Genomic DNA, 8,627 nt, shown 5'->3' with positions numbered 1-8,627 from the left:
TGAGGGCAACAAATATATAGATGTGCTTTACACAATTGATCTATGTATTGTGATGAATTGTATGAGCCCCAATAAATTGATTTTTTTTAAAAAAAGATACTGTTGAGTAAAGAAAGCTATATGGGTCTAATCTAGCTGTGAACCACAATCCATGAGTTGTTGCGTTGTACAGGTTGAATTCTTAAATGAATAAATTCTGTTTACATTGGAAAAAAAAGAAATAATGGAAAAATTAAATAATTTAATTAGTTTTAAGGCCCAAAAAGTACTTATAAATAAATACATTGTTCCAGGACTTTAAATCACTATGGAGGCTTTTAGCCTTCTCCCATATCCCTGCCTCAGATACACTATTGCCATCGAGTTGTTTCTGATTTATCCAAATTAACAGTCACTTTCCAACCTCTCCCAGGGTCGAAGTGCTTTGTTTTGTGGTTAATGACTTCATACCTTTCGCTACATTAGCCACTTTCATCACATTTTTATCCCCGAAAATACTGATCATGTCAACTTAGCCATGTGATACTCAGCCACCAAATTAGACAAGCAGCAACCTGATTCAAATGTCCCAATGATTTCTCTTTAACTCTATCCTGGTTCCCACATTTTTCCTTTTAGCTTTCCTGCTGGAATCACTAATTCCTTTGGAGTCACAGTTCCGATCTTTTATGCAAATAGAGTGCAAAAACAAAAGTTCAATGATGAATGTTTTATCGCACTAAAACAAGCACTATACATTGTCTGAGCGAGAGCAGCCTTTAGACGGAAGCGCCACCCCTTTGTGTCCTCAGAGATACACTCTCAGCCAGCCAGACTTTTTCAAGTCAGATGTTGGTTTAAATTATTGAGCAAAATTAAGAACACGGAGCAGGTTTTTCTCAAACTTTGCTGTTTGAGTGGGAGATAGAAATGGACACAGATCACGCCATGCTGGAGAGGGAGGCCGAGCGGCCAGCACACGAGGATGCAGAGTGTGAAAGGCGGATGAAGCTGTATGAGCACCCAGGGGAGCTGGACGCCGACAAGGCAGAGACACGGGCCTCACGGATCTTGCACGGGGTGGGGCTGGGCTTCACCGCCGTGCAGCACAAGAAGCTCAAAGACTTCCATGGAGGCTGGAGGATGAGGGGCGCCCTCACCAGAGCCCTCTTTATTCGGCCCTTCATGCTGCTCCTGGACGAGCCCATCAACCACTGGGACCTCGATGCCTGTGTGTGGTCAGAAGAAGAACTCAAGACTTTTAAGCGTATGCTGGTCCTCATCTCTCATTCCCAAGATTTCCTGAATGGTGTGTGCACCAGCATCATTCACATGCACAACAAGAAACTGAAGTATTATACGGGTAATTATAATCAGTACGTGAAGACTCGGCTGGAGCTGGTGGAGAACCAGACGAAGCGATTCCACTGGGAACAGGACCAGATCGCACACATGAAGAACTGTGTCACCAGGTTTGCCTCAGGAGGCAAGAAGTGATCGAAAAAAGGCTGACAATACTCTTCATCAACATAACATTCAAATGCCCGGCAGGCCCAGAGCAAAGAGAAGACACTACAGAAAATGATGGCATCAGGCCTGACAGAGCAGGTTGTTCGTGACAAGACACTATCGTTTTATTTCGCTCCATGTGGCAAGATCCCTCCACCAGTCATTAGGGTAAAAAGCGTGAGCTTCAGGTATATGAAAGACCGGCCTTGCAGCTACAACAGCCTAGTGTCTGGCATTGACCTTAACACATGAGTGGCTCTGGTAGGGCCCAATGGAGCAGGGAAGTCAACGCCTTTGAAGCTGTTAACTGGAGAGCTACTCCCCATAGACAGCATGATCCGCAAACACTCTCATGTCAAGATAGGGTGTTCCCATCAGCGTGGACAAAAGCAGCTGGATTTAGACCTCTCTCCTTTGGAGTACATGAGGAAGTGCCGCCCGGAAATCAAGGAGAAGGAAGAAATGAGGAAGATCATTGGACAATATGGTCTCCCTGGGAAAAGCGGGTGAGCCCAATCCAGAACCTATCCGATGGCCAGAAGTGCTGTGTGTGCCTGGCCTGGCTGGCCTGGCAGAACCCACACCTGCTCTTCCTGGACGAGCCTACCAATCACCTAGACATTGAGACCATCGATGTGCTGGCCGATGCCGTCAATGAGTTTGAGGGTGGCCTGATGCTGGTCAGATATTATTTCAAACTCATTCAGCAGGTGGCACAAGAACTTTGGTTCTGTGAGAAGCAGACAATCATCAGGTGGCTTGGAGATATCCTAGCCTACAGGCAGCACCACAAGTCCGAGCTGATGGATGAGGAGCCTCAGCTCACCAAGAGGACCCACAATGGGTGAGCCCTCTGCCAAGGCTTGGGTCAGGAGTTCCACTGGGGACTTGACAGCTGCTCCCCTGACCAGCCACTCAGGATGGGACCTCAGGGCTACACTCCTGCATTGCTGCAACACCGCTCCCCAGCCTTGCCTGCCCCTCAGGCGGCCTCAGCTGCACTCTTATGTACAGCTGGACAGTACCTGTCTGTTTCCTGTCCTCTTCCCAGTGACCTTTGTCCATGTCTGGACTTAGCTGGCTCTTCCCTTCCAGCCTCTGGCTGGTCACCTGACCAGGATAGTGATGTAGCCCCCTACGCCGTTCCCACAATCGATGCTATGTTTAAGCACAGCAACCCCTACACCATTCCCACAATCAATGCTATGTTTAAGGCCGTTGTGATAGCTACTGTGTCCATCCATCTCCTGATGGGCTCCCCTCTTTTTCACTGACTCTCTACTTTGCCAACTATGATGTCCTTTTCCAGAGACTGGTCTCTCTTGAAGGCACCCTGGTGGCTTAGTGTTGACACATTGGTCTGCTAACCTCAATATCATCAGTTCAAAATCACCGCCCCTACTCCAAGGGAGAAAGACAGGGCTTTCTACTGTCCTAAAGAGCTACAGTCTGGGAAACTCACAGGGCGGGTCTCGCCTGTCTTATTGGGTTGCTGTGAGTTGGCATCCACTCGATGGCAGGGATTTGGTTTGGTTTCTTGGTCTCTCCTGATAGCATGTCCAGAGAAAGTAAGACAAAGTCTTGCCATCCTTGCTTCTGGAGGTCTATGGAATTTCACTACTCTTCATCAACATAACATTCAAACGCCTCTATTCTTCTAGAGTTTGCCTGACTCATTATCTTGCCTTCACACGAGGAGCCCTGGAGGCATAGTGGGTATGAGTTGAGCTGTAATCCACAACGTCCCTAATTTGAAACCATCAGCTGTTCTGTAGGAGAAAGACAGGGCTTCCAACTGCCATGAACAGTTACAGTCTCAGAAACTCTACAGGGCAGTGCTACCCTGCCCTACAGGGTCACCCTCAGAGTGTCGGCTTCGATTTGATGGCAGGGAGTTTTTGTTTTGTTTTGAGCTTGCACATGCATAGAAGGCGATTAAAATGATCATGACTTGAGTCAAGCACACCCTAGTCTCAATGTAATAACCTTGCTTTTTAACACTTTAAAGAGGTCTAGTACACCAGAGTTTTGCCATGCATCATTTGATTTTTTGACTGTTGCTTTCATAAGCATTGATTGTAGAGCTAAGTAAAATGAAATCCTTGACAACGTCAATGTTTTCTCTGTGTGTCATAATGTCATCTATTGGTCCAGATGTGAGGATCTTTCTTTCCTTTATGTTGAGTTGTAATCTATACTGAAGGTTGCAGCCTTTGATCTGCATCAGCAAGTGCCTCAAGTCGTCCTTGCTTCCAGCAAGCAAGGTTATGACGTCTGCATAGCCAAAATCCTTAGTGAGCCTTCCTTCAATCCCGAGGCTGTTTCTTCATATAATCTAGCTTCTGGAATTATTTTCTCAGCATAAAATTTCTATCATACGATCTACAGCTTCTTTTCTATCACAAAGGCCATATAGTCCAATAACTGATTCTTCCGCTTTGTTTCTAACTTTTGTATTCCAATCACCAACACGTATTAATACATCGGGATTGTATATTCGCTCAATTGCAGATCGAACCTGGTAGAATTCTTCAGTTTCTTCATCACTAGCTTTAGTGGTTAGTGGGGAAATTGAATGAGAGTTTTCTTAGTAGGCATATAGATATTATCATAGCATAGACATTATATTCCAGATACATCTCAAAATGTTCTTTTTGACATTGAACATGAAACTATTCCTCTTCAATTTACCATTCCAGTGGAGTAACCATGTGTTTGTCTGATTCAAAATGATCAAAGCCAGTCCATTTCAGCTCACTAGTACCTAGTGTAGAAATACTTTAAAATCAGTTACTATAAATGCATCGTGATATGCGGGGGCTCAAAACATATGTGGGGAAGTTCCATACTATTGTCATTCCATTTCTCCTTAAAGTTTTTTAAACCTGCTCATAGATTCACTTTAATTTCCAAACCCATGACTTTTTCTCTTCATAATATTGGCCCTTTGCTCATTGCAACTCTCCTGTTTGGCTTCTATGACTTATTTTATATCATGTCCTTGATCCTTCACACTCTTACCTTAATGTCTACTCTTTCTAAAATTAAAAAAAAAAATCTGTTAACAGCCTTGGGAACCCTTTCCACTTCTCTTCAACCCATATGGTATGATGCTTATTATAAGACCTCAATAAATAGTTAGGGAGTAAGTGAATGTAAAACATCATTCCCACATCAGCCTGTCTTGAGGCATAGCCCTTAGTATCATTAGATTCACAGTCGTACATCTCCCGAGAAACAACCTTAAAATTCAAACACACTCTCATGATTATGGAAATTTTCCAGTGTCACTCGGATGGGCTGCAGCAAAACAGAGAGCACAATTCACCAAAGACCATATTAGTAAGGAAACCACAACAGCTGGTCTTATTGAGAACATAAAGCGCGTAGATTGGAGACTAATACCCACATCAACTTTGAAGAGCACGAAACGGAATCTCACTAGAGCAGTTCCATCCCTTCTACTAATCTCTATCCCGGAATGAATGAATCAGAAAATTCTGCAAATGACTTATGATTTCCTTTATATCTGGAAAGGGAATGTAAGTGAATACAAGGATGGACCCAAGAGGCTCTGTGGATGAGTGTGAACATGACAAATGGAAGGCAATTAAGAGAATAAACACCGTCCTACTGATGAAGCCTCGGCCTCCTGCACATTCTGAAGGACACTAGACACATTGTTCGTTAAATGGTTCCATTCGGTAATTTCAGGAGTTGCACCTAAATAGTACACAAAACAGAAACCACAAGGGTCTCTGCCTAGCTTACACGATGCCCACCCCACCTGTGGAAAATGTGGCCCCTTGTGAAAGTTGGACCCTGAATAAGGAAGATGAAAGAAGACCGGTACATTTGAATCACAGTGCTGGCAAAGGGTATGGAAAAGTACCCTGAGCTGCCAAAGAACACACAGATCTCTCGTGAGGAAGTACAGCCAGAATGCCCCTTACAGGCAAGGATGGAGAGATTCATCTCACCCCCTGCGGAAGTGTTGTCAGGAGAGACCAATCCCTAGAGAAAGGCACCGTGCTTGGTAGAGTATCGGGACGCTGAAAAAGAAGACGACCTTCGACAAGCTGCATTGACCCAGTGGCTGCCCTGATGGGCTCCAACCTAAGAACAGTTGTGACGTCTGGGTGCACACGGGGTCGCCATGAGTAGGACCCCGCTCCACTGCACCAAACCACAACTGCGTCCCAGTTGACTGGATGAGAAATGAACACTCATCCAAACAGATCAACGGAATCCATTTTCCAGAAACCTGGAAATAGGAGTTAAACCTGTTGTCATCCCATCCACTTTGACACGTGGTGGTGACGCCGCGTGTCAGAATAGAACTGTGCTCCAGAGGCTTTCAATGGCTGCCTGTCAGGAAGCAGATTGTTAGACCTTTCTTCTAGGTGAACTCGGGCCGCTAACCTTTGGGGCAACAAATGAGTGTGTCCATCGTTTGCACCACTCAGAAAGCCCAGAGAAACCGGAGTCAATGCAGGAACTCCGGATCAAGGATGAAGACGCAATCCAAACTTGGCCGATCCAAACTAAGGCTCTTCTACAGCACACCCCAGGAAGGAGACCGGCAGATCCAGAGAAGCCTGGGCAGAAGCAGAGCTGAGCAATATGGAGCAGCCCCGCCAGCCGGCGTTGGGGCTTGTTGCTCTCCAGCTTTTCACAAATCCCTCAGCAGAGCAGCTGCCCTAAGGTCCTTTGAACTCTGTACCCTTCCAAATCTTCTTGTTTGTTTTTACTGCTTAAATGTGTTTGTTTCACCTACTTCCAGCCAAGACGACTTCACCAAGGCGTGGGAGTGTGCACATGCTAAGCACATCTGTATCATGCATGGAGCACTGGCGTGATGCAAAGCCCTCCTGTGATGCACCCCACGCCCCCATGAACTCATCTGTGAACCGGAGCAAGAAGTCATGGGCTTTGAAAACACATAGGAAACAGTTTTTACCTTCACCGTCTAAAGTTCAAGAACAAAAAGTGTAGAGGTGAAAACTAGGTTTCCTAAATTCCTCTGAGACCTGGAGGCAGGGGTCCCAGGGCCTTAAAGAAGAAGCACAGGGAAGTGAAAGGAGAAAGGTGAGAAACTAGTCACTGGGAGAAAATAAATAAATCCAGAAGCTAACCTTTTCTGCCGGTTAGACTGTTGAGATTTGGTGTATAATTCACATAGTATCTTGCTCTAGATCAGGTGGGAATTCACTCACGAGAGAGTTGGAGATAATGTCACTGTGAATATTAAATCAAGCGGCAAGAGGTGGGAAGGTGGTGACACTACAGATTAGATCAGACACAAACCCTGTGAACTCTTCGCTAAAGAAAGAAGTGAGCCCAGAAGGACCATAAACCACCACAAGTGAAAGACAATAAAAGAGATGAAGGAAAAGAAGATACTCAAAGGTAATGATGCAAGATTTAGAATGACTAGTGCCTGGCATGCTATTTTTTTTTTTTAGTTTAGTTTATTTATTTATTTTTTAATCATTTTATTAGGGGCTCATACAACTCTTATCACAATCCATACACACATCAATTGTGTATAGCATATTTGTACATTCATTGCTCTCATCATTCTCAAAACATTTGCTCTCCACTTAAGCCCCTGGCATCAGATCCTCTTTTTTTCCCCTCCCTCCCTGCTCCCTCCTCCCTCATGAACCCTTGATAATTTATAAATTATTATTTGGTCATATCTTGCCCTGTCCAATGTCTCCCTTCACCCACTTTTCTGTTGTCAGTCCCCCAGGGAAGAGGTCACATGTAGATCCTTGTAATTGGTTCCCCCTTTCGAACCCACTCTCCCTCTACACTCCCAGTATCGTCACTCACACCACTGGTCCTGAAGGGATCATCCGCCCTGGATTCCCTGTATTTCCAGTTCCTCTCTGTACCAGAGTACATCCTCTGGTCTACCCAGACTTGCAAGGTAGAATTGGGATCATGATAGTGGGGGTGGGGAGGAAACATTTAGGAACTAGAGGAAAGTTGTATTTTTCATCCTTGCTACATCGCACCCTGACTGGCTCGTCTCCTTCCCGAGACCCCTCTGCAATGGGATCTCCAGTGGCCTACTAATGGGCTTTGGGTCTCCACTCCGCACTCCCCCCATCATTCACTATGGTAAGATTTTTTGTTCTGATGATGCCTGATCCCTTGGACACCTCGTGATCGCACAGGCTGGTGTGCTTCTTCCATGTGGGCTTTGTTGCTTCTGAGCTAGATGGCCGCTTAGAACTTTTGCAACTAGAGCGGTTACAGACGATAGTTGACTGGTTACCTAAAACTCTGCCGGAATCAGCATGGGAGGAAGATGTCTTAAATAAGATGGGACTAGAAGAAACCGGGCAGAGAAGGGAAAGTGGTGTGGATCTGGCAGCCCTCAAGTGGGCCTTATGGTTATGAGGCTAGAGGGGGGAGGGCTCCAGGCCCTTTCCTAAGGAGGAGTCTATCTTCCTTGGAGGAGAATATGCTCTGAGGTTCATGGTCATAATACCCTGCTTAGTTTGCTACAGTCCACAATTAAGGTCAACATTTCTGGGTTTTCCAAACTGTCTCAGTTGGCCAGTAAATTCTTACTCTACCATCAAGATTAATTTTTAGTACTAGGCATGTAAACTCATCCGTTTGGGAAATTAATTCAGAATAATAGGAAAGGGCTGTGATGAAAATCTGATCCCTCTCAGGAACCCTGGTGGCATAGTGTGACATAGTTGTGTTGTGTTGGGCTGCTGACAGTGAGGTCAAGAGTTGGAAACCACCAGGTGCTCCACAGAAGCAAGACAGGGCTTTCTACGCCCAGTAAGAGTGACCGTCTCAGAATGTCACGGGGGTAGGTCTACCCTGTCCTGTATGGTCTATATGAGTCAGCATGGACTTGCGGGCAGTGAGTTTGGGGTTGAGTTTTATAGATGAGGAGTTTGATACACGACTGCCAAATCAGCAGGAGTGGCCAGCAGGCCACACTCACTGTCATCAAATCAGTTCTGACTCGGGCTTCAGGAAAGTTCTTGACTTAGAGGCGTCAGCTCTAGGATCCTTACTCCTTAAATCCAGTCAATTCTGACTCACAGTGAGCCTGTAAAGCAGAGTAGATCTGCCCCTGTGGATGTTGGAGACTGTAAACCTTGACA

The 8,627-nt window shown here is 45.5% G+C and overlaps 1 pseudogene; it reads left to right on the top strand.

Moving 5' to 3' along the window:
• Positions 1–2,336, top strand: part of LOC101647745 — a 65,774-nt pseudogene extending 63,438 nt beyond the window's left edge.
• Positions 2,337–8,627: the final 6,291 nt, after the last annotated feature.

This window comes from Echinops telfairi, unplaced genomic scaffold (assembly GCF_000313985.2).
Source record: "Echinops telfairi isolate 266 unplaced genomic scaffold, ASM31398v2 ScPeMD7_25;HRSCAF=90, whole genome shotgun sequence".
Taxonomy (NCBI): Eukaryota; Metazoa; Chordata; class Mammalia; order Afrosoricida; family Tenrecidae; genus Echinops; species Echinops telfairi.
This window is presented reverse-complemented; position numbering and strand designations above follow the sequence as displayed.